Source organism: Wasmannia auropunctata, unplaced genomic scaffold (genome assembly GCF_000956235.1).
Source record: "Wasmannia auropunctata unplaced genomic scaffold, wasmannia.A_1.0 LD336088.1, whole genome shotgun sequence".
Taxonomy (NCBI): Eukaryota; Metazoa; Arthropoda; class Insecta; order Hymenoptera; family Formicidae; genus Wasmannia; species Wasmannia auropunctata.
In genome coordinates, this window is record NW_012026802.1 from 2770024 (window position 1) to 2797622 (window position 27599).

At 45.0% G+C, this 27599-nt stretch overlaps 1 pseudogene; it reads right to left on the reverse strand.

Annotated features, from left to right (window-relative positions):
* Nucleotides 1-27599, reverse strand: part of LOC105448286 — a 275446-nt pseudogene that overhangs the window by 8790 nt on the left and 239057 nt on the right.

The following is a 27599-nucleotide window of genomic DNA, read 5'->3' on the forward strand; positions in this document are numbered from 1 at the left end:
GGGGGGAGGGAGTGAGAACGAATGAAAAATAAATTATAAACGGTCGAATATTTCAATCATTTATAAATCAACGCATTTCCTGGAAACATTGAAAATTGAGAAAGGACACAAAAATCAGCGTAAAACATTTAATTATTATTATATTATTAACATTTAAAATTTAACTTTCAAAACATATTAATACAGATACATAAATTACATAAATTACATGGAGCTATTAAGAAGAAATTTAAAACATTGTAAGCAAAAAATCGAGAAGCGTCGATAGAATCCGTTGAGTTCCGAGAGAAATAAGATAATTCTGAAATGGTACATGTGTGTGCGCGCCGCCAAATACACGGTCTGATCAATGAAGCGACTCGCTGGAAATGAACAAGGCGGCGCTGTATCGGACACGTACGAACGAAAAAAAAAATGATACGGGGAAAGGGAGAAAAAGCGAAAGGAACGAGGAGGGGAAAGGGGGAGAGAAAGCAGAGCGAAACTGGGATGAGACCGTCGCGATGAGGCCTGTATGCGTCGCTCGTTTATGTGCAGTCGGATCGTGTTTACCCGCGGGGGTGTTCGTATGCACTTGCATAAGCACCCCGGTACTCGGTGGGGCGTGTACTAGGCGCATCACTCTCCCCCTCTCCCCTTGACTCCGTCCACTATTTATGGGACGCGAGTAATTCATAACTCGTTTTTTCGTTAAGCCTGTCTTGCCCGGCTTATCCCTCCCTCTCCTCCTCCTACCCCTTTGTCGTTCTCCTCTCTTTTTTCCAATCGGGGACGGTTTGCGTGGGCCTCATAAAAACGAGCTTTGATCGGGTGCACCGAGCCGGACCGATCGTCCGACCAGCGCGACCGGCGAAGTGTCGAACCGAACTGTATTAGCTGCACTGTACCGGACACATTGGTATCTCTCTGTTAAGCGTGCGTATGTGTGCGCGTGTATGTGTTTGTGTACGCGTGTGTGTGTCTGTGCTCTAAAAGCTCGTTATTAGATCGCGCGCACGTGATCTTTTCTTTTCCCGCGGAATGCTCGCTTGATAAGCGAAGAGCCCCTTAAGGGGCTCCCCCTTTAGCGGCGAAGGAGAGAAAGAGCTTTCAGCTCTCGGACCACAATGGGTCCGGCTGCGCCGCGAAAATCGTGAGATTGCGAGGCGAAAAAAAACTTCTTTTTCTCTCTCTCTAGCTCTGCCGTGGGACGATGTTGCACATATGTTCGAAATGGGAATTTATATAAACGTATCGGGCGAGGAACGCGCGAGAGCGGTAAACGTGGTTAACGTTTACCAACGTTAATTCCTGAACAAAGTATGGTTTATCGAACGAATATATAACTTGGAATTATCAGCGTGTTTTAATACAGATCGCGGGCGATATATGTTACGGGGATTAACAAGGACTAACACTCACGTGATTGAGAGAGAGAGAGAGAGAGAGAGAGAGAGAGAGATTTACATGCGAAATCGTTCGCCCGACTTTTTCGCCCGGGGAGAAGTGTGGGATTCCGGCGTTATTAAAAAATACTCGCTTCTGAGTTACTGACTCCCATATTTTCTGAGATATCAACGTACTTCGTAAAGTTCAATATTATACGGTTCGCACGCGGCGGAATTCTTCCCGGGCGCTTTTGACGTTTAATCGACTCGCGTCTCCTCTCGCCCGCGAAGATACTTCTCGCCGGGACGACCGTTTCCGCGCGCAAATATTTCCACGGACCGGCTTTTGAGCAAAGGTCAAACACCAATCGCGCTCCGAGTTTCCGGTTATTAAATCGAGACGATCCCGGTAATGCATAGGGTCCTGGGCTGAAATAAAACGAACGAGCGTGGCGTAAAATCTACGTACGAGGTAAAAAAAATATGGTCGTTCCCCCTATCCTCGATTCGGATGTCCTTTCGCGCGCGCTTTCGGAGCGCGCTCGAATTCCCTTTAGTCTGAAATATTTTACAACGCGGTCGTCGTGGTTACGAGCTGTAAATTCACGAACATCACGAGCGATTCGTCGTCCGTCGGTCAATGTTCGCGTATGACGGATCGCCCGGATATACGATCGCCGACGGAACGACGGAATTCGTCGTGCAGTCGGCTACGCCGTGAGAATAAAGATCGAGAAGCGCGCGGCTCTCGTTCCAAAGAACCAATTCCAGAAGGAGCTGCGTAAACGTAAAAGAAAAAAAAAACGCGGACAGTCGCGCGGCAGTAGAAAAAGAATGGGATAGAAAAAGAGCGGATCCGGGGGCGTAAAACGCGTCGTTTACGTGCTAAAGTGTCGGCGAACGATGTCCGCGTTGGATTGCAGGAGGATTCATGCAGTGGATTGCGTCTACTGCTGCGCAGCGTATGTAGCCGTCACGTTTATCGAAGTCATTAATTTGAGTGTCGTCAACACCAGGATGTAACACTCGTTCGACCAAAATTTGGTTTATTCATCATGTCGGAATAATCGATCGAAGCGAAGGTCGAAGTCGCGCATGTTCCGGCAGCGACAAATGATTAATAGGCCGCGAAGGGTGTTTTACTCTTCAGTCTGCAAGTGAGTTGAATCACCGGTGTCCATTTTCGAACGATGCCAATGACAATGCGGATCGATTGCGGAATGGAATTACAAAGAAAGAGAGAAGGCGTTGATTACCATTAGAATCTTTACCATTACAATTTTGTCTGTAAAAGCAAATTGCACAATGAAAAAGAAAAGTCATCGATTATACTAGTTGCTTGTTTATTACTTCTAGAAATTCTATAATTATATTTCTATAATTAATTATTTTTAGAAATTTCGTTATCTTCTATAAATGTTTATAGAAGATAAGCAAAATTTCAAAACAAGGAAACAGCGTACGAATGCATCTTATAGGATGTATATTGTCAAATTTGGAATAAACTGACAAGAGATAAAGCTTCTCGCAAAGTAGACGTGAAGTTTACAGTGGGCAGGATGTATCTACCTAACCGGAATGCATTCTACGAATATCGATACAGAATTGAGTTATACGTTGAGAAGCCGGGTATACAAAGGACGCGGCTCTTTCTCTCTCTCTCTTTCTCTCTCTCTCTCTCTCTGTCCTCCCCGCCGATACGACGTATCCGCCAGAAATAAGGCGGTAAATTTGACGCTGTGCCCGGCGTCTCGAGCGTGCTTTATGGATGTCGACGTGCCAAACGCGGACGCGGGAAGTCGCGATAATGTACGTAACAATGTCGAAAGTCGGGGAAACGGGAGAGTCGTAGAAATAGAATCTCCGGGTCGTTTCGCGCCGGTGAAATCCGCCGTCGCCGTCGGGCGCGGTCCGGGTCGAGCGGAACGAAACGCGAAAGTTTTATGCAGTACACGAAGGCATCCAGCCCCGATATACAACCGCGATAAGCACGTTTTTCCGATAAGGACGCCCGGCTCTCTCCTGTTGCACCGGCGCGGGAGTAGCGATTGGGCGCGCGCCCCTTGGCTTTCCTTGGAATAGCTTCCAGCCAAGTTCCAGGCGCGTCGCCGGATATAGAAGTGGTCAATACGCGCTCCCGGGTAACGATTAAAGGGATTTCAAGTCGCTCATCTGTTTCGTTATCGCGATCTGATTTCGCGATCGTATCAGGGACGCGCGCGGTGTATATTTAGACACTGCAGACGTGTCTGGACGATGATAATAGAATCGCGAAATTATATGGGGCGTAAACTTTTCGGCTCTCTTTCTGCCTGGGTATCACTCGTCTACACTTTCACAGTAGACAATACTTTCAGAAATTATATCTCACGACGTTCTCGCCGCGGGATAATAATAACGATCATGAATATGACATCGCCGCCGGCGCGATGACCCATCTAGATATCGATCGCGACGGGCGTAATGGTGCCGCGAATGTATATTTTAATTCGAGCATTAATAATAATGATATAAATGTAATATAATAAAGGGAAGAGAGACGGAAAATGTATGCGCTCAAGCCTGTTCCCGTTCCGAGCCGCGGGTAAGAAGGTAATTGTACATAAATTATGATTAAGTGGATCTAGAGTTTAAATTGTCTTTGCGACTCGATTGGGCGATAAATATCGCGAGCTCCAGCCGAGACAGGTCGAAAGAGGGTGGTAGACGAGCTCCATAAGACGCGGCTTTAGAAACGGGGGCGGAGGGGGATGGAATATATAGAGAGGAAAGGGAAAAAAATATGAATCTACAATGATTTATCAGAGCTGGTATCGTCCCCCTGTCGTTGTATACACGAGACTTCCGTGACGGGAAGCCATTTTTCACGACGTTCACGAAGAATACTTTGCGCACGGCTGACATTTTAATCGATCTGTAAATACTTATCGACGATGGTGGATGAGGTCTGGTTAAATCGACGCGGACGAGGAAAATAATTACTCGCGCGCGCGGAGGTAAACGAGCGAGATTAAACAAATTGAGCGGAAAAAAAAAAATTAAATTTCACATCCCCGCGAGACCTGCGTCGGAAGTTAATGCAAAAAGTTAGTGTATATGTGTGGCGCGCGGGTCTGATGTTAGTTTCCGATAATTAGGCATCACATGCAGCGGATGAGCGTAAAAAATATATGTACAAAAAAACAAGATCATGATCGACACGCGTGTTATACGATTATCCATCGTCCCGTAATTTTCGAAAAATTAGGAAAAACGAAAATACGCGCGGGAGCGATAAAAGAGTGACGATAATTCGAATCTCTTCCCCAATTCGAGCTTCCAAACTCCGCGCTATTTCCCGTAATTCCAGCATGTGTTTTTTTCAAAATATTCTTTTTTTTTTTTCAACTACAATCTCGTACTCTTTTATAGAGTAGCGGCTCGTTGCACGAACGATTCGTTATTACGTGTGTCCCGGGTGCATCGTGGCGATCAATGCGAGCGCTCCGCTCGAGATGCACATAAATCGTGTGCCGTGTGCATGTAAACACACGGACGGACGGACGGACAGGACTTGCTCGCGTGTGTATGCGGAAGTATATTTGCGCACACATACATCTCCCCGCCGCCGTCGCAAGCCGGAACTACTTGAAACCCGTCCGAGCAGGTGCTCCGTAAAAGCCGCACATCGGCGTTTTGGCACGGTTTCGTTCTGCCGAAAGGATAGGCAAAAGCGACGGAAAAAAGTTGAGTGGTGGATCGCTCGTTCGTTAAATGGCTGATGTAACGTCGACTTCGCGAGATTTACGAGAATCTTGTTACTGTATCACATGATATTGCATAATTTCACCTGTAATCACTGTGTCTTACAATTTGCCAGCGCGATTCCGTATATAAAATATTCGTCTTATAATTGGAGAGAACATCGATAAGTTAACTTCGATCTTATCATGCTTTATCGCATAATTTTAGTCGAGACCATTTCGACGCAAAGAATATTTCGATTTCGCAGCGTCTTAATGTATACGACATTTCATGATCTTCTCGCTCGTAATTTTCCTCCGCGAGCTCGTCACGATTCCGTCCGTGCGAGCCAGTTTCAAGGAAAGATTTGTGCCCGCCCTCGGTTATCTATGCAATTCCAGCGTGGTCGCGATAAGTGCTCTCAGATTTACAGTTTAATGCACAATCGTCTTGCCCCGCGCTCGCGTTTGCCCTCCACTCGCCTCTAATTACTCCGGGGCCGAGGCTTCGGCCTTAATTGAAATACCGAGTCCTTGCTAACGTTCGCCCAGGCTCGGCCCGAGAGCCCGTCGCGGTGCCAGGCAACGTCGTTGGTGTGAAGTATCGGTGCAAAATATTCAATCTTGTAACAGTCAGCGCGATTACCCGCTCTCGAGAGGTTCATTCTTCAACTTGGCGGCCCTCGCAAATCGCGATCGCGCGCCAAAGTCGCTCGGAAAAGCAAATTGTCCGAGCACTTTGACAAATTCTCCCTTCGTCACTTTTAGCGACCGTACTTTTAACGTTACCGTATTATTAAGTCGATTACATTATCAATGACATATCTCAAGCAGTCGTTGAGAATAACCACGGCTGCGATTGCCTTACGTGAAGAATATCGATTTTCGACGATATATCACATAAGTATCGATCTTCGAAAGATATAAAACGTTCATTGCGCGATTCTTGAGGCCGGGTGTCTTCGTCGATCGCGTCATTTCCCCGCAGACGAGTTCACCTTCGCTTATACTCCTTTTCCCCCCCTCTCCCTCTTTCGCGCGCATCCGTCACAAAAATGAATTCACGAAATCCGCTCCCTGACATATAAAAGAATACCCCCTCTGCCCCTCCCGATCCGCCCGTCTACACGGCCGCCAAGCCTCTTCATCTTCTCGTCGTCGTCGCGCGCGGTAGCAGGGAAACGCGAATCCCGGGACCGGCGGCGTTTCTCATAAAGTCGCGAGCTGGCGCGTAATCGCGAGTATATTAAAGCGCGAGAAGATCAGCGTGGGGGAAGATTCCGCGAAATAAGGAGAATTCCGTCGGCGAACACTTGCACGTCGTATAAGCGCGGTATATGACGGGCGTCAAACGAGAATCCGCAAGTATATTAGCGTCTCGGAAATGATACGTGTGTTCCCCTGCCGCGGGAGATCGCGAGACCGCGCGGGAATTTTTTTCGACGGCGTTGAAGGCGAGCTGCACGACAATTGGTTAGTAGTAATCCACCGCGAAGAGAAGACCGAGATATATCACAGCTGATTTTTAATTAACATTCCACGAAAAATTCCGCGAATCCAACTGTCTAACCGCTGAGAAGTCCCGCGTGAAAAATTTCTACACGTTCTATTATCGATTTAATAAAAAAAAAAAAAATCTACATTTTCTCATCATCTATATTTTCTCATCTTTTTGTTTGTCTTAATATTATGCAATAGTCGACGTCTACGAGGCCTCTGCACTTATACGTGAACGTACACGATATATAGACACGCGGCTGATCGTTCCGTGCAAGGCACAGAAATAGCGGTCGATGGATGGGAAGATTGTAGGTTATTTCTCTGGCATAATATTAGCAACCGTGTCATGCACTTATTTCTTTGCCCGACAACATTCAGACATTTAGAAATAATGACACCAGGCTGGCGCGTCAGCGCCGATATCGCTTTGACGTAGCGCATTCGCGGAAGCGATTAACTGTAATTTCTATCACTCGGTATCGATTCCAAGAGGTATCCCCCCGTCGGATGTTTAATGAAACGATGGAAAAAAGTGGACGTCCTCGATTCGCCGTCGTAATTTAACTCTTTTTCATCGCAGTGCGAACCGTGTCGCGGAAACGTGAACGGGAGAGACACGCGGTCGGTTTCCGCGCCGTATATGTCGAAGAATTCGGCGTCGAATTCGTTTATCTCCTTCGACGTTTCCGCGAGTAACGGAAGCGTATGTTCGGTCAGCCGATGAAGAATGAACGCGCTGGAACTACGGAAAGTCACCGACTCTCGTGGAAGTTCCCCGAGGCAAAACCAAAAGTCCGCGAAGCGACCGAAGAGAATCGCGAATCGAAGAACGATGAAAACGAGATGAACAACGCGGCGCGGGCATACGTCGACGAGAGAATTACGTTTTCTTTTTTTATTTTATTTTTTTTTACGCCTCTCTCGTGTCGTAGGCACACTCAATCTCCTGGCTGGCGAGAGCAGTAAACGCTTAACGCCGATGCCCCTCGTCCTCCCGCAGTAATTATTCGCCGCGCATCAAACTGAAAGAATTGTAACGCGGGCAATAAAACCTCCCCTCCCTTGGCCCCTCCGGAATGAAGAATAAGATGTAAGGCGTGCACAGGCGGAAGAAACGGCACGTCGCTTTTTACTGTCGACACTCGTCGGCGCGGCGTAAAAAATCTTTCCGAGGTGACGGTAAAAAGAAATACGCGGTTTTTAAAAACGCTTCGCTAAAAAGTACAGCGGTGTGCGATGAATTTCCTATGAAATTTCGCTTGACGATATTGTTCAAGAGGCGACTATTTCATCGTAATATTCCATTGCAACGTTATATAATTTTGGGAATTGATTCTCGTTGTGGCACGATAATAGCATAATACATGTAATGGTATAATGCATAATTGTCGTTTAGATTTCGCGCAATTATTTATGACATGGATTTATACAAGAGTATTAAAATGTGAATTGAAATGACACTATTTACGACCCACTCGAGTGGTAAGACCTCGCGCTCGATCGGACGCCGCTTAATGCGCGAGGAAAGTAATTCTTTCTTCTCTCGCTTCCCTTCCGCTCCGCGTCATCTTAATATCGTGATATCTAAGTAAAGGAATTCTTCGAGCAGCTGTCGCTGCCCGTACCGCGACATTATTCTCGGAACCTTCCTAAGTGAGGATATTAATCGCTGAGAAGTTACGCTTGACCGAGTTTCTTCGGGATAAATGAAGAGAACAGTATGTCTGTTGAATGTAATCACATTTTATTGAGCGCGCCGTCGATTTGCATTATTTTTATCAATCAGATATTTACTTATTCGAGTAATTATTATTCGAAGGGCACGTATTAAAAATTGAAGAATAACGAAGGCAGTGAATATCTATGATGGACGTAAAAACTCGCCATTATTTATTTAAGATTTATTTATAAGCACATAAATTCTGTGTGCTTGTCAGTTTAAAAAAAAAAAGATTATGCAATCAAAGAAACTCTTTTTTTTTTTAGATCCTCCCCGCAATTACCCTCCTCCTCCCTCTCCCTCCTTACTTAGTAGCGGAGTAAGAAATTTATCTTCGCTCAACAAACAACGAATGTTTGGACACGCTTCAATTTTGCGGAACGGGGCGAAGAAAAACATGGGATCGGCCTTCGCGTTTTCTGGGCCGATTCTTCCCGGTGTGCTCCGACGAGTAGTAAACACTTTAGCGTGTTCCCGCGGATATGTTCGACAAACACGTTCCAATAAGCACTTTTATCTCAGCTTTTCAACGATGAATCGTACTCCCGGCGGCAGTGGGGCGCGAATAACCCGGACCGGGTGCCTCTCTCGTACATGTACACGAGCGATTAAAAGCGATACGTTACGTCGCGCGAACTCGCCCGCACGAATGCTTTAATGAGAGTACCTGGTGGACCTATATTGACATTCCCGTGCATGTGCGCGCGCACATACAGCCAAACATACACACACACACAAAGTAAAAAAAAACCACACGCACACATACAGCCAAAAACACACACATATACACACGCGCGCGGATATCCAGGAAAGTGATCCCTAGATGAAAATAGAGCTAGGTGTTCATTTATTTATATGCGAACACAATAAGCGAAAGCTCGCGATTATCATATTACGCGCTTGCCTGATAATTATTTCTGTTCTCGTGAACTGCAAAAATTTCCTTTCGCCGAGGCGACTGAAGGCCCCTTTCTTCCCTTTTTTCGTCGCAAAATGTCGACATTTTAATAATGTCCCTCACAACTCGTGGAGCGGAAGAAAGAGCGAACGAATCTGTTCGCGGCACTTCCCGCAATTTTTCCTTTCAGTTTCCGCTAACTGTTTTGAATCACCGCGCATTAACTCGTACTCTCCCTAACTTTTTCTCCACACAGATGGTATGAATAGACTTACCAATCCCGCGTTGCCTTCGCGACGAACTGCATCTGGTTGTCCTTATCGATCGGCATGGAATGGTGATAGCGATGATCGTCAATCTGAACAACTGAATGGCAAACAAGGCGGGTCTCGTTTCGGTCGAGGATCGTGAGGTTGTAGGGCGACGCCAGGAGTCGGGAGGCCATTCGATCCAAAGCCACCCACGATTTACCGGCCACCACCCAGGACGGATACGTGCAACGCCGCGGTGGCTTTTCTGTAACACGAAAAGATGGCTGTGGAGAGAGAGGATCTGTTGTTTATCGACGTTCGCGGAGGTTCCGTCGGGGACGTAAATTTCGCATATGCATTCATGATATTCTTCTCCGTAAGAAGATTGAATCGGAATTATTTGCGAGTTCTAAATATTTGACGTTCCTCGTCGCAAACACGCTCTTCCTTTATACATTTATCGTCCTCGTCGTCGTCGCCGTCGTTGTCAACTACGTTTTAAATTTAGATTAAAATTTGAAAGCGCAAAACAATTATGGTGCTTAACAGCGGGGAAAAATTGCAACGCGAAATTTCAACAGGCATTCCACGAAAGTTTCGTCTCGTTGCTATTCGCAATTATCGAAAATATTTTAGTGTTTTCATTGCCGAAAACCCAAGATTGTAGAGTTGATTATCGCTGCAACGTCAACAGCTTAATTCCTGTAATTTTCATCTCCACCATTGCAAATTCGGACGACTGTTAAATTCAAATGTAATTACGTGTCAAGAAATAGCGGCTTTATTCTTAGAGAGGGCTGTAACTCCGCTCCTAACGCAGTTATTTCAAACTCGAAATGCATAATATATACTGTAAGCTCGTTCCCGACTCTTTAAGTTCACGGGGTCCTCGAGCAGATAATCCGGCATAAGTAAACTTTGACCTCTCTTCTTCCTACGCCGTAAACTTCGTTTTCCAACGGCATGCCGACTGTTTCCCGCGCATTATCAGGTTCTTGCACGCTCCGTTAAAGAATTCCGTCCGAAAAAGAGGGGCGGAGACAAAGTAAAAAAAAAAAAATCGACCGGTATTCGGGGGACGGGGTCGCTGTTCGCTCCGAATAATTCCACGCTAATTACAGCACACTTTTAACGGCGTTATATTCGTAACTCGCGTAATTATACGCGAGCGACATACGTCATACGTGAACGTGATGTATATTAACCAACTCATTAGCTTCATTAACACACATACACATGCGCGTGTACGCGCTTTCCATTACAACGCATAATTCACGTATATGCATTGCATTGTCATTGTCGCGGTAATGATTCGGAATTGTTCTCGCCATTACCGATAAAATATATTGAAATCATATCGTTTGTGAAAGTATTGAAAAAGAATCGTAAAGATTACATCGATTACGATCGTAATAATGAGTGACCTTTTAAGAATATGAAAGTATGAAAAAAAAACGCATAAGATGAAGTTGCCACGCGTGCTGGCAACAGCCGATTACGTATACGTAAATAATTTGCTATGAACGCGCGACAGCTCTGTCGCCGGCGAACAGTTATCCTGTCAATGGTCGGCTGCTCACGGCCATCAATCACCGTGCACCGTGAATTAATGGACCGTTAAAAATGCACGAGCGACAAAGTATGCTGCCGCGTGCGTGCTGCATACTGCGACAGAGAGAGAGAGAGAGAGAGAGCGCACGGCCTGCGTGCAACTAAAAGCTAATCGATAATTCAATCGGGCGTGTGTATGCGTGCAGCGCGCTGTAACGCTATAGGTCGCCGAAAATTGCGCTGCTTATCGCTATACGTCGCCGCGGGACGATAAGGGAAAGGCATAAACGATGACGATAAAGAAAACGAGCGGGATCCGCGTAATTGTTTCATTATGCGATCTACGTTCCTCCCCGCGCGATATAATTATTTTCTTACGCGTACATTTTTTTCCACGTGATACGTGGAGGGAATTGCGCGCTGGTTTGTATCTAATTAAAATTCCTACCTCGACGGAAAAATTTTCAAATTTATCACTTGCATACACGTTATACAATTATAACGAATAATTTTACGTTAGTCAATAATAGCTTCGAATTTTCGTTCTGCGCAAATTCATTTTCGCGCAAGACGATGGAGAATGAGACTTAAAACTTAATGCGCTCGATTTTATGTTCGCGAGCACTTTTTCGGAATTATAGACAGAAGCGAATTATCGTAAGTTCGCTTGAAATTTAAGTGCGAATACGAATTTTCTTTTTAATGCTTTACCGCAGTCTTGGCGACGTGAGCCACGCCGTGTACAACAAAATGCGTATTAAAATGAGTCACGCCCGCGGCGAAATGGAAGAAGAAACGTATGCTTTGTTTAAAGTAAATTACGCCCATCCTCTTATCTTCCTTTACAGTCAGACCGCCATGTAATGCCATTGCATTACCTCGAAAAGATTGCAATTCCACAGTGGGTCGGCGGCGGTTATTTGAAAACGGCAATCTTAAAATGAAAATAGTATCCGCGGAGGAACGATTCGTGGAGGAGGGGAAGGGGGAGGGGGTCCTCGGAGCGTCGGCATTATACAAATCTGATTGCTCGTACGAAAGCCGATTTTTTAATCGTCTCGTTTAACAAAGAAACTAGCTTCTGAAACACAGGGATATAAGTACAAAGGATAGAACTTTCTTAAAAACTGCTCACCACTTCTAATCGAGATTCGCTCGAGAAGAGAATAACGATAATAAATGTAAAGGGTAACAGGAATATGCAAAAATGTTTCGAAATCTAATAGCTGTTTTACAATTCTCTATTATTCTGATATTTCGTATAGATGCGTATATATGCATTTCTACCGCGCGATGATATTCCACGTTTTTCGCGTAACTGTATTTCTTCCGTTACTATGCATACTTGTTCTGGGGCTCTCTGCTCTTCCTGGTCTAACCACAATATTTCCCGAGGAAGATCCTAATGCACGGCGGATTTTCGAAGCAAAATGCAAACTGCGCTTTAAAACTGTACATACTTTTCCTTTGACGAAACGGATATTCGGATTAAGGTATATTTTGATTAATCGTTCCCTTGAATTTCTGATACTCCCCTCTCGTTCGAAGTTATCGTCAGCGTCGTCGCGTTTCCATTCGCAATTCTTGCCAACCAATTACAAGCGTGTGAAGGAAATGATACAAGAAAGAATAAGGAGGAGACGCGAATTTACATATCGGCTAAGATGGAATTTATCGCGCGTTGGGCGAATAGCGCTCTCTTCATCCACGGGCGGGCACTTTGAGGCGGGGAAGCCCGGCGTAGCTCGGAGATCCCGGGGCTAATCTGCCTCCTGGAAAGTTTAAATGGAAACGCGGTACCCGGGTAGGGGGTTAACGAAACATCCGCGACGCCCGTGTGGTAAGGGCGCCGCTGAAAAATTTTTAAGCTGCTTAACGCTCGAGTTGAATTTCTCCTCCAGCAACCACGGTCGCGATTTCGAAATATTAAGTGGCCTTTGTCACTCCTCGAATACATATCCATCGATAACATATCCATCGATTGTGTGCGTATAATAGACGAACAAATGTTAAATATAACGAACTAACAATACGAATATAATAACATATCCGAGAGATTTGCCGAGAATCGAAAATCCGTATCGGGCGAAAATCAAAAGCGGATAAATTGTGCAGGCAATCCATTCGACATAGGCTTACTCGCAATAGCGAGATTCTCGCTATGCAGGGGATCCTTCACAATCGTACCCGACGTACATTGCGCCGTACGACCGACGATCAAATCGGAACCGCCCGTTCGCCGCCCTCAATATGGTTAACCGTGAATCCGGCGACAAGAGCGTCCGAAACCGGCAAGGCTACGTGTAGCTATGCGATACCGTGGAATACCCGAAGTACCTGGCGTTGACCACCGGACGGGATCAACGCTAGTATGCCGGACAAGAATCCGTTCTGGTGTCCGCAGGCACTCTCATAGTTTACGTGCTCTCGTTCTCGGGGGTTCGGGCTACCTTCCGCACGTACGGCGGCTTCCGTACTGGGTCGAGGTATACGCGCCGATCCACCGCCGTTGCCTCTCATCGCCATCGATTAACAGCCCCTCGCGGAATTTCGATCGTTAGCTCGATCTTACGCGTCGCGCGCGTGACGAACGCCAGAGACGCACAGCCGGCTCCTCCTGCTCATCGCGATCGCGATCGGCGCTATTCCAGGAAGTCGAACGATCCCTTTCTGATTTTTTTTTTCATTCAGCTTTATCTTTACGAATTCAGTGTTAAAATATGTTTAAAATCTTGGTTTACATCGTACGCTTAACAAAAATCGTGAAAAATATGTTCTTTTCGAGAAGATTCTCGTGCGTTGCTCCCAAAAAGTGGGCACGCGCGAAGAAGAGATGCAAAAGCGGACTCACTCTGTATCATCTTGAACGTTCTGGCGGCCTCGCTGACGCTGATCAATCCGTTGCAGGCGGCGTCCGAGCTCTGCGCGAGGTTCCACGTATTGTTCGATGGATTTGTGTAAATAAAGCATCTGTAGCTCTCCTCGTCGCTTGTTTTACGATCGTTACGATCGCTGTGCAAACGCGCGACCATGTAATTTGTGCTGCCCTCCCTCCAATGAGCCAGACACTCCAATTCTACGTCTAGAAAAACAAACCGTTACAACTGCAAATTGGCATGTATCCAATAATAACCGTTATTTTTTTTTGTTTTTTTTTTCCTGCCAGTTTTATACCCGGGACACACCGGGGGGCGCCGTTGATGTGTAACGCGGCCGTTGCGGCGCATACGTTTACGGGGGCGGGCTTTGCAGAAAACATAAACTGCAGCGCGTTAAAGTTTACCAGCTGACGGGCCGCGGGCCACGAACGGCCGACCCTTTCGCGAAGGTATATCAAAGCGAAACGAAAATTCGGTCGTGATTCTCCAGCCTACGCGACCTACCCTATTAGTAACATACTCGTAAATAGTAGTTTATCGTCGCCCGTTGTCCCCCCCGGATAAAGCTATCTGCAGAAGTTATGAACGAGGGCAGAGTAAACGATATATGAATGTTCACATGAAAACGCATTATACCGTTCACGTATATTCGCGCAGATTCGCGAACCGCTGCAGGATGTAGTAAACGCGCGCGGCGAATGGTGCCCGTGTATTCATTTATCCGCGCGCGCGCCGCGTATCGAGATAGACGATCGGGCACGAGTCCGATGATAATTGCGCAAAATCGTTTGGACAAGCCCAGCAACAAATGGTAATTGACAAGGCCATTAATCATTCATTCCGAAGCCGCGAGCTTTATTGACCGTTACAGGCCTTGCGCGTCGTGTTAATTAATGTCAAAGCGGATGTTAACGTCACCGCGGGAACACCGCCAACGTCATAATTCCTTTTTACACGCCGAAATGTACCCGCGCGCGCCGTAACGGCTGTGACAAGTCGACGAGTCCGAACACACTTATCTCGCGTATAATTCGATCACACGGTGACTTCGTTTCCGATAACTCGAATTAGCCTCCGATGTTTCTCCGTTCGTAACAATTAGGGAGGAGAGAGAGAGAGAGAGAGAGATTGCTGTCAACATTTCCGCCCATATTTTTTACTGTGTTTCTTTTTAATAAATTCATTTTTTTTACGATGGAAAGCCGATAAAAATTTAAAATAAATCAAATGTTGAAATTTTGTCAACAACAAAAAAAAACGTAAATGAGAGAAAACCCGACGACAATAATGCTGTGAATTGAAACTTTACATCCGCGGCATACTTCAAAATTTGCATCAATATATTGAGGCACTCGGCGAGCGCTTTATAACTGTAGATTGCAGCAAATTAATTATGGACCAATAACAAAATGTCACTAGGCAGTGATTGGACTCGCACACGTTGTATAATTCATAATTGTTTAGGTATTCACTTGACAAATTATGAGCGTTTGTAAACAGGTATAACACAATTGCCGTGTAAATGGATATTACACAATGCATGTTACATATAACAATATTATTTTATACGCGGTATCTATTGTATGGTACCCGTTTGTTGTACGGTATCAAAGAATGCCGTAGAAAATGCCATCAGTGTAATCAAATTTATATACTCGACAGAATGGAGTTGAAAAAAAATATAAAACAGGACACATGTTGTCTTCAAATTTGGCCAGAGATTTCCTCGTCTCGCTCGCTGCCCAGTTAACTTTTGAACTCCACGAGCCACAAACCAACGATTATTTGTATCACAATTACATTTCTTTAGAATGTCTAGATACTTAAATCACGAATTTGATTATTTTTTTATGAGGTTAAAAAATAAGAGAAAAAAGAAAGATGTTGGGCGATTAAATAGGCCGTATCTGGCCGCGCATTGATGTCCGTTTGTGTAAAATGAGTTTGTCACATGTCAGCACGGTATAATAATGACGCCAGGAGAATACTGACCCACGCTTTCGGACGAGTGAACGTTGGCGCACGCCTGGTAGCGCAGGAGCAGACGCGAGTCCTGCGTGCACGCTTCCGCCTGTGACCGCGGCGAATTGCACTCGCCCTCGCCCTGGCTGTACGTGAACTCCAAGGGACCCTTAATGGGACAGGGCAGCGGCGCTGCGTTGGAGCGAAACAGAGAGACCAGAGTGGCGTCGCTGGTCAACATGCCGCATTGCTCCAGTAGACTCGGTTCCGGTGAATTTATCGTGCAATAAGCTAATAACAACAGCGAAACGTAACGTTGCATCACCGTTCCTTGTAAGTGTGACGGCGAGGATGACGAAACGTATATTGGGCTTATATTTCCGCGCGGTCAAAATAAAATCCCGAGCAAATTTACGAACTAAGAGGAGAGAAGCCACAGCGAGGTGAACGGGCAAAACAATTAAAGACAGAAACGAGGACGTAGATAAAAACGGATGGCGATTTTTTTGTTCCGTTCTGTTCTGCTAATTAAGTTTCTTTTAAGAATAGAAGAAATGAAGAAAACTCTAGGTAAGAAGAAAGAGGAATGTAAAAATAATATAACGTAAGCTGATATAATGTACCTAAGATAATATACCTAAGATGATATTCTATCAAGCACAAAGACGACAAAAGATTATAACGAGATTCAGATGAATCATAAGTTTTTACGACGCTTCGAATTAAACAAGTTAAACATCCTCTGAAAGAGGAATGGAGCAGAATGTTATTTAAAAACCTTAGTAATTAGCGATGCCTTACTTTCTTTGTATTGCAGAACGTTGGCATGTTGCTCGTGCATCACAATGCACCGGTAACATCTGTACTTCCTGCAACAGAAATGAAAAAAAAAACCAGTTTTGAATGTTATTCAACGTATGTAGTTTGTATAAATTTCACCCATTTGTATATTACTTACGAATTGAAATCAATAGAAATAAAATCTACGATATATCGTTACGCGTCGGTCTACACACACACACACACACAAACACACACACACACACAAAATCTGGTTTTTTATTAAACAAATCCGTCCACTGAAAGCGTGCTTTGAAAGAAGCTTCGCATTTTTTTGTATAACAACAACCAAAAAATTTTAAAAGCATATTTTTTAAAATAATTTTCATACGTGCGAGTGATTCATATAACGCGAAAATATATACACGCAATTTGATCAAAAGAAAAATTATCATCGTGAAAAATCAGCAAATCGTTGATTAAGTATCAAGATGAAATTTTACATTTTATAATTGTCAAAGTGATTTATAATTGTAAAAGGGCGTATTTTATTCGTGTAATAACTTCGAACGATTTGTTTCAAACGCGGGGCATGCCTGCGTTGTGCTTACGCCCGCCGCGCCGCCGTTCCTCACCGCCGGTGACTGTATTTACGTTGATTTCCGCTCTGGAAAAAGGTATAAACCATCGCGGGCCGTCCTATTTGAATACCGCGTGAATTTACAAACCAAATATCGAAGTAATTTCTGTCGCACGGCGTGGGCGGCGCCGGTGACGCTCGCGAATTTTGCCATCGCGCCCGCCGTCGCAGCCGGGTGCGACGATTTCGCCGATTATCGTCCTTTTCAAAATGCACCGCTAAAGCGGATTAATATCGTTACAACCCTCGGGGCTGTCCCGGTGCGCATAGTAACAGATGCACCGGTGGCGGAGTGGCGATAGTAGCCGGAAACTATATCGGACTGACAGCCGGGAACAAAGGTAAACTTCGACTTAAGCCACCGAGGCGAGGGAGGGAAAGGGTAGGCGCGGGAGGGAAAGGACGGGGGTAGGAATGAGAAACTGTGGAGAAGCTGCGAGAGAAGGTAAGTTGCGGACCCGAGCTAAGTAAGCAAGGTGCCAACTAGTAAGGACACAAGACAAGCTCCGAAAGTTTTAAGTAGCTACGCGATACTACTCGTTGGACTTCTCTCTCCTTCTCTTCTCCTTCTCTTTCTATCTATCTGTCTCTCTCCCTCCTTCTCTCACACATAGACACTTATCCTATCGATGTCATTATTGCGCTACGTTTGTCTTTTCGTTCACGCGCGTGCCCCGATTTCTCTCACCTCGCGGAAACTGGTTCAGCGATCCGTCGATAGGAAAAAATCGATTTTGGACCTAAAGTTCCCGTGAGTTCCGGGCAACACACTTAATGGATTTTTAATCGTCGACGCAATCCCCCCGTCGTCGCGGAACCGCGCAACGGAACAGGGCCGAAAGCCGTGAACCGTCGCGCCGACCGTGAACCGAAAGTTGCGAAGTTTGTTTGCGTACGTTTCGACGCGAGCACGGCGTTCTCCGAAAATGGTTTGGACCGCGGACGTCGTCGTATTCCCCGCGATCGTATTCCACAACGCGGGAGAGAGACCGCAGAGCGGCGGCAGGCAGTCTGGAAACGCTGGTTGGTTCGCTAGTTAAATGCGGACGCCTTTGTCTGAGGAGAGCTACGCGCTTTTGTCAATAGAAATCGTCTCGCTTCTACACGCTCCCGCGTGAGCATTTCTCTAACGACTTTTGCGCTCTCGCGCGACGCGCCAGCGATCGACCCCTTCGTTTCCCATAATTATAAATTTCGCTTCGCCGTCTTGCCCGCCCCGAAGACGTATAATTTGTCGCGCACGTAATTTCGTCTCCCGTCTCGCTGCTTTCTCTCCAAACATTCCATAACGTGTTCGAGCGCGCTGCTCCATCCGCGCCCAAGTTTCTCTTTCTTTGCTAAGTTACTTTCGCATTAGCGATCTTATATTATCGTTGGACGTAGTAATAAAAATTTGTTCGACTTTTAAGTTTCTCGCGTTTCTTGCACAGCGTTCAAAGTCATTCTAATTCAAATCTGTCTACCCCAAAATAATATAATAATTAGACATTTGATCATTCAAATATTCGGATGTAAGGATCTACAGGACTTTTTGAGTATTAAAACGATTCCAACTGATCACGGATTCCCCCTCGTTAAGTATAAATCACGGTGTTAAGTTAACGACGGCCTAGGTATGCGTACGCCATAAACCGTCTTGATTCCTCCGTTCGATCGGTCACCCCCTCCTCCCCGCGGGCGTATTTACTTAATCGTTAAACCAAATGGTTTACGTTAAGTCGAGTATTCGCATTTTAACGAGAGAACCCGCCGTTAAAGTCACCCTTTCCTCGACCCTCGACAATTCTGATGCTTCATCGCTCGATGAACTTCGCACTAATAACGCAAAACGAGAGACGAGGCGGGACGAGAGATGAGAGATTGCATGCGTTTCTCGTTCTTCCCGTCTCATTCCTAACGCCGTCTCTCGCCGCGGATATATGTACGTCTGCGTATAAACCCCTACTCCCTCCCGCCATGATCTTCCCATTACGCGTGAGTTATTAATGACGTGAATTATTAACGCAAGAACTATCTCCGGGGAAGTAAACAACGATTTTAAATACGATATCGATCTCGCGGATGTACCACGAGATGTACGTACCGCGCGGATGAGGGAATTTCGGCGGGGAGAGGGAGGGTGGGGGGGGAATAGGATTAATAATCCACCTGATTCAGTCGCGTTATCTTTCATACGGTGACTATCTCAATATGTTAATTCGTAACGTCGATTTCCGCTGCTCTCGCGCACTTTTGTTTCTTTTGCATAAATGTACGCGTGTGCTGCTCTCCCCCCCCCCTCGCCCCCTCCTCGCCACCTCGCTGCGTCTCCGTTCGTAATCCACACGTCGAATCGCGTTCCGCGTTTGTGTTTTAATCCGATCGCTACCCCGCTCTACGTCGGCGTCGAACATTTCAGAATGCAAATTCGTAATCTTCTGTTTTCACATGTTGACATCTTGCGTAAACATCCGGTGCAGCGTAATCCACGTATCCCATTCGGTTTCGCTCGTATCGGATTATCGCGAGCCACTGATATTACAGAGCGCGATAATAGCCAGTTTTTATTTTGTCATTTTGTAATGAAGAACAGAAACACGCGGGAGAGAAGAAGGGGGGAGGGGAGGACAGGGATGAGGAATGGCAGAAATGATCCTCCAGTGTCGTTCGAACTTATGTAAATTTTCATCAAATGAAGGAAAAGGAAGGATATTCAAGAAAAACGTTTCGGAGACGAGTGCGATTCGAGTGGTACGAAGAGACAAAGAAGAAATGGAGTATCCTAATGCATCATGATTACCCAAGAAATAGCGGCGGTAAAAACGGAGAGGGCTGTTCTCGAAGGAACAGTATCAAGATCCAAATTGCCGATCACAGGGCAACGATACTATTTGCATTGTCTAATAGCTGGATAGCGTGCGAAGGGCGCGCGCTACCCTCAAGTTTTACCCTTCCTGTCTTTCCTCTCTCTCTCTCTTTCGAACAGCGTCTGAACACGGTCTCTCGCTCGCCTAAACCCGTTTCCCGGAGCATGGTTTATTGATTTCTCTAGTGCGTAAATACGTGGCACAGCACTCCACTAACGACGCCCACGAGAGAGCATTGCGACGCGAACGCGTACGACCGCGTCGCGCCGAAAGCAACGTTTTCATAAATTATCGTTCGGTCGCGGCGGCGTCTCTCGACAAGAGAGAGAGAGAGAGAGAGAGAGAGAGAGAGAGAGAGAGAGAGAGAGAGAGACTGCGGGGAACTTTTTGGCCACGCCGTTACGATCATTATCCGCAAATTGTCCGCAGAGGTGGAAAACCAGACCAGAAACGGATCGTAAACGAGACCGCGAAGAGAATCTGCAAACAATTTAAAACCGCTGTGCGATTTCGAAAATTAGGTGTTCAACATCGCAGAATCGAACGTAATTAAATTCGTTTTCAATTCGCGCGCGCGTCCGCGCGTTTTCTTCCATATCTATAATAATTATAAATTATATATGAATGTGTAAAGAATCGATCCTCGAACTCAAATATACATTTTTCTACGCAATTTACATATCTCTCATTTCAGTAATTTATTATATATATATACACCTATACATACTATACAATATGTATTGCAGCCCTTTCAGTAACATAAATATACGACAGCGAGTCGTGAGGGGCTAAATTGGTTCGCGATTTTACATAATTTTAAGCACATCGTACCGTGTATACGTTCAATATTCAACGCCTCGCAAAACAGGGTAAAATTAGTAACACAAAGATAACAGAGCGGGTATGGAGTACAGGCGTTGCGGACCCGCGCGAGTGCGTAAATACCGTGGAGATTCTTCGCGGTAAGGTGTTACACAAAGCGGGCGAGGGAATGAACCGTCCGCGGAACAAAGGCAATCTGTCCATACATTATCGCGCCCAGCGGTGATATCTGCAATGAGATCTTTTAAATGGGTCGTACCCGGCGTTAATCGAGGGACCGGGTGGGAGGGGAAGGTGTACCCATGTAATTTTCACGCAATACATTATCTAGTGGTTATATTATCTCCCGTCCTTGCGCCGCCGATAATTCCCGGCGCCGCCGCCGTCGCACGCGGCGGCGATGACTACGGTTCGACGAGCGCGATTAAATCTGCTTATCGCAAACATAATTAAATCATATTTACTTACATTATGATTAAACTGCATATCGCGCGCCCCTTCTACAAATCCAAATTTTCAGGAAGGTGGCAACGTTAATTCGCGATCGCAAAGCCGCTTACCTTTCGGAAAAATCTAATTAGATTGATATTCCTCCGCGGGATAAATGTAGTTTTAAATTAATTGACGGAGAGAGATACAAAGCGCGCGCGCGCGCGCGCGTGCACGCAAACGCGCCGACGCTCGCAGTTTTTTAACGTCGGTAAGCATTTTATCGTGCTGAGCGTAACGCGCGATGCTGCACGCTTAAACAAATCTTACGAGAGTGCTCGTATTTCTGTCAGATCCAACGAGCACGTTCACACGCGAAAACAACATTGTTTTGAACAATCACGCGGGTGTACGCAAATTTATTGTGGAAGGCGGATTACGAGCATCGACGGGGGACGGTGACCCGGTTTGCGCCCTACTGCTACACGCGGCGGCTACGTATATACCCACTTAAATGCCTATATACACACGCGTGCACTGCACGCTTACCGTTTCGATGGAGGGGCGAAGAGGAGGGGGAAAACTAAAGCCTGTGAGCTTAAACTTAGGTGCCAACCAATCACAGCCGCCGAACTGACATAAAGCCAAGGCTTTGAGCTCGAATTAAATTTTAAGCGAGAACGTAGCCCGCAGCGTCACGCATCGCGACGGGTTATCTGCCGCTCCCGATAACACGAAACGGAGAATAAACGCATACCTATGCTGTCGAAGGAAAGTTCTAAGAAGCACGGGACATCGCATTCTCGCGCAGATTTCTCGGTTTAATATTAAAAGATAATAATTATTCTCAAATCCGAAACACAACAAATAATAACATAAACGTGATAATTTATTATTTGATTTCGTTGCGTTATAAAATATAATTTTTACCTAAATAATGTTTTACATATTTCCGTAGTGTGTGTGTATATATCTTTTAATCTAAATGTCGATAACAGGAGATCGCGCGAAGCAAGAGCCCGGCGTTTATTGTAATGACGATCGATAAAATTCTACGAGGCGGCATTAAGCTCGGACTTCCCTCATTGCGATTGGAGCGTGAACTTGCGCGAAGAAATAATGAAGTAACAAAATCGCGAATCTACGACTTGCACGGCGACTTCGTCGCGCCGTTTCCTGCCGGGAAAAGTGGAAACTTTTTCACGGGAGCTTACGACATTACGACGAAGAAAGTTTCGGCGTCTACCGGAGAGGAGAGTTCTCAGACAGAGAATGTGGATCACGTAGATCAAAGGCATACAATGTGGGGATACTCTCAATGTATGACGGAAAAACACTTTCGGAAATTGATGCTCTTATTCTCTGTGAAAAAGCGAGTTTATTCTGGTTTTTCTACCGCAACGATTTCGGAAGTTCATCCGTGGAAATACAGACGCGTATTACGTGAATTTCAGGAGTTTCACCGCTAAAAACAACCGTAGACCAACTGATAAAATTCTAGAACTTTAGTGATACCGATTCAAAAATGAGCCTGGCAATTCAACTAAATAAAACATTACTTTGCCGTATCACATTTTGTTGCAGTATATCGCGAAAATATTTAAATATACGCACACTGTTAAATTTGTGCGCTACAATGGAAATCGTAGGACGTTATCCGCGCTTGCGCGGGAATACTTTTGAGAAATTTCCAAAACCCCCTCCATTTAATAAAAGAGACGCGAGGTTGATCCAGTAATATTTTTATCATCATGATGCGAGGATTGTTTAGGCAGGGGTATAGTAGAGACACGTGCGGTCTTTGTGTAAACGCACCTGAATTCGAAATCACGTACACGTTAAGCTCGCGAGAGCTTAGTGACAAAACAAATTCGCGCTTTCAGTTCTGTATATTATCTGGCGTGTTTGCTAAAACGTGAATTTATTCATGTCCCGGGACGAGATTAAAAAAGGAGTTTCCCCGCTTTCTTGTTTCCGCCGTAAATTATGCAATTGTGTACCTCGTCGTTTCCGCGTCTGCGAGACGCGAAATTTTTCTTTTTTTTTCTTTCCTTTTGACGCCGGAAGGAACTATAACTTTTTAAAGCAGGTATAAACGATTACGCGAGCAATACATTTCTACGCGAGCACGACCGCCATTTATTAAAACGCAGCCGGATGAACGGCGGCCGCGTTTTCGTGTATAATGCTCTCGCGCGTTTTTCGCTAAAACATAAATTTTCCCGCGTATAGGCTCGCTCTCTCTCTCTCTCTCTCTCTCTCTCTCTCTCTCTCTCTCTCTCTCTCTTTCTCTCTCTCTCATCGAGCGAATAAAAGCCCGCCGAACATAAAGAACGGTCGGGGTGGCTGGCTGGTTCTACTGGTCGACATATCCATCCGCATGTAATATAATTTAGGAACGAATATTTTTAGAAGAGAGAGAGAGAGAAAGAGAGACAGCAGAGGGAGCATTAACAGGTACACGCGTTTCCACTCGTGTACACGTCAAGTGTCAATGTAAATTTATCGCGGTTTCCATGGAATCGCTTCTATAGATTTCATAAGTAAAAGGACTCTAATTTTGATGCATCTTTTACCATTTTTTTTTTCAATTTCCGTTTATAATTTGAAGGAAAAAATTGTAGGAAAATATCGATTAAAAAAAAACCTATTACCATGTCTATCGAGACTCTACGAGACAGTACTTTAACGTTACTTTGTTCTCCACTCTCTTTCGAATCGCCGGCGTAATATATAGTGGTAGACAATGCAGATACTGCGATTACTGTTGCGATGGGATTGGATCGACTAAATGGATTCGCGTAATATGTGGTAAAGGCAAAGTTAAAAAGTCATTCGAGCCATGGCAGTTCTAATTTCTCTCGACGCAGAGTCAACACAGGAGAAGCAGGGCCGCGCGTCCACGGGCGCATGGCGGTCGGGGTGTGCATCCGAAATTACACGGGCGACGCGTAGTCTGGGTCGGCCGTCTAGGTTGACCGAATCCCCGGCGACCTCGTTCGGCAAAGATATCACTGAATCATGAGTGCCAGGCTCGAATCGAATGTCGTTACGCGCGTTCGTGGCGGTATGTGTACCGCGATCTCGACTTCGGTCCACAGCCCGGATAAAATAGAGCAGCCAAAAAAAAAAACGCGCAACGAAGTGAAGAGCGAGAGAGAGAGAGAGAGAGGGAGAGATGAAACAGGGAGGGAGAGAGATAGAACGGGACGTTTGGAAGAGGAGAAGAGAGGTAGGTTTAGTATCACGGTTGCCGTGTGCGGGCACAATTTGGAAACCCGATATCTCAGCCGCGGACGCGGTTGTAACGTCGAAAACCTATTACGTTACAAAGCCGCGTCGTATGCGAAACCGAAATAATTCACGCGCGAGTCGATGCGATGGCCACCAAACCGAATGCGCAACCCGGCAGACTGTTATGTACCTTCGCGCGGCGACGCGCTCGCTGGCTACTGTTTCGAGTATCATTGATCGATCGATGAAATGCCTATCGATATTCCGCGGGCAAAAAGTTGCGGTAAATGCGTGGCGATTCTCGCGAGAAACTATTGTCTTTATCGTGATCCGATCCTCTTGCCGCGCGTTCGTTATACAGAGAGGTATCTGGAGAGGACCAGAATAGAGTTGTCATTGTATTATTTAGTTGCGCCAAAATTACAAATAATTTTTCCTCGGAGATAAAAGCATTAACCCAGAAACGTCAATTAATTATCGAAAATATTTCAGAACTGCGATGAATAGTTTGCTATTTCTGCATTATCGTTCCATTCAATTTAAAAGACAGGACATTCCACATGAAAGTTAATTTTATTTTCACTCGACTACATTTTGGAAATCTTCAGAAATACAACAAAACGATGTTAGATTGCTATTTATGTTTGAATTTATATATAAACCTTGTGACAGACGTTGAACATTCGAATGTATCAATTCATTTGCTCATGTCTCTTTAAATATTTTATAAATGGAGAATGTCACTCGAGGAAAGAATTGAATAATTAAACAAATAATTTATTAAAACTCAGCAAATGAGAGAGAGAGAGAGAGAGAGAGAGAGAGAGAGAGAGAGAGAGATGCTGGATAACACTTTTAATAAGAGATTGTTCTCATTCTTTCTTTTCATTTTGGTAAGTAAATTGTAAAAAAATCTTAGCCAAGCACACATATGTACATAATGTCGAAAGGATTAATACATATAGCTCTCATATTAATTAATTATCTTCGGAGGTATTCCTATCAGTAATCTCGTAATCGCATTGTCGCGCATAATTCAAGGGTATGACTGGGCTCTTGCATACTTGATCGTACTTTTCTTCAGAATACTTGTAGAACAAAGCGTGCGTGGCATGCTGGCTGGTAAAAGAGGACGGGGGAAAGAGAAAGGCTGGAAATCCGAGGATGTTACAACCGGCCGCAGGCATCGATGTAACGTCGAAAACCTATCATGTTACAAAGGCATACACGGGGCGTACATGGGAATCGAAATAATTCACATAGTTTTGTTTTGGCGAGCACGCAAATACGCAATACGCGCTCGATTCGACGTTTCTACGCGACCGCGAATGGTGGAAGAGGTACGGCAGAGAGGAGAGGAGGGGGATGAGAGGAGCGATTGCGAGAGAGAAAGAGAGAGAGAGAGAGAGAGGGATGGTGGAGAGAGAAATTTGTTATCCTAAAGCATCCTTTGTGAAAACAAAAATGAGTCGGTAATACAAGTAGCAATTTTGAAACGCGAAACGCGAAATGCAAATTACTGTACACACGCGCGGTGCATATTCGGCAAAATTTTCGAGATAGCACTCTCTTGCGCTAGACTGTGAAAGGTAAGTGATTTAATATGACAAATGTATGTAACATAAGTGAGAGGTCAGAGCGAAGAATAACGCGAACGAAAAAGCCGGGCAACGTATAAACAGCTACATTTTCAGCGTTTTCGCAGTGAAATCGCAAGCTCTTGGTCGCGAACATTAACGTAAACAGTCTCATGTATCGCATTAATGTATCCGTGTAAATCCGAAAAAAAATGCGGATTCTTCCGCGGCGAGTTACCATCGGGCGCTATAAAGTTTGCAGAAAAAAAAGAATCTATTAACGAGGTAGAGCCGCGCTCCCGATGGGATCACAATTAAAAAGCTTCCGCTTCCCGGCCGACCCGCCGCCCCCGTTCGAGGACTAATTTCGCCGTGAGTTTTATTATATCCTCTCTCTCTTTCTTTCTCTCTCTCTCTCCCTCTCTCTCTCTCTCTTTTTCTCCACCCCGGTGCAACTCATTACGGACCTTATGCCTACACGCGCACAAATTGCGAAAAAGTTCCGCTCGGAAGAAGCGCGCGCGGTGGAGTAACGATGTCGGGCATTAGCGAATGGAAAACGCTTTTTTTTTGCGGAGAATCGATCTGCCAATTCGCGTCGTCCCTGTGTTTTTCCCCACGTCTGGCAGATATTTAACTACCGTTCAAAATTTTCTATTGGATCTCAAACATCGATGTTTAACATGAACGTTATATTGCCGCGTAGTGTGCAAATAGCTGCGAGAGAAATTCCGGTATTAATCTGAGCGCACATTTTAACAGGAGTCTCTTTTTTTTATTGTCCGCGCATGTCAACCCTTTTTAATAAAGCCTGTCGTATAATAAACGTGCAATAAAGCCTGTTGTAATAGAGCAGTTTTTTCAGCCGATCTTTATACCTGTGATACATGTTTTCATGTTCCATCACGGAGAAAATTTTATAGCAAAAATTACTATAATGCGGTAGGAACTGCGGACCATTAGGAAATTATAAGTTTATATGCTACAGCCATTTTTTTTAAAACAATAGTGCAATGTAATTTTTATATTTTCTCATAGTAAAAATTTTTATATTACAAAAGTAAAACTTATTGGATAAAAGTTAGTATCGTAAAGACAAGTAAAAAATATCTTCTAAGTAAATTTTTACTGCATATCATAGTAAAAATTAACTCTTCTTACTGTAGAATGTGGCTTGAGCGCCGGTTTCACAAAAATTACTATATTTATGTGACAAAAATTAGTGTTGACATAGTAAAAGTTATGTCGAAACATTTGAAATTCAACAACTCTCGTTGTTAAGAATTTATGGGGAAGGAAAATAGACTCATAGGAAGTAGGATAAGTATTCGTTACTTGTAAGAACCGGCAGAAGCAATCAAACGCTGCAATCGAAGTCACACGGCTCAACGAGAGAGAGAAAAACTTGGCTGTAATCGATA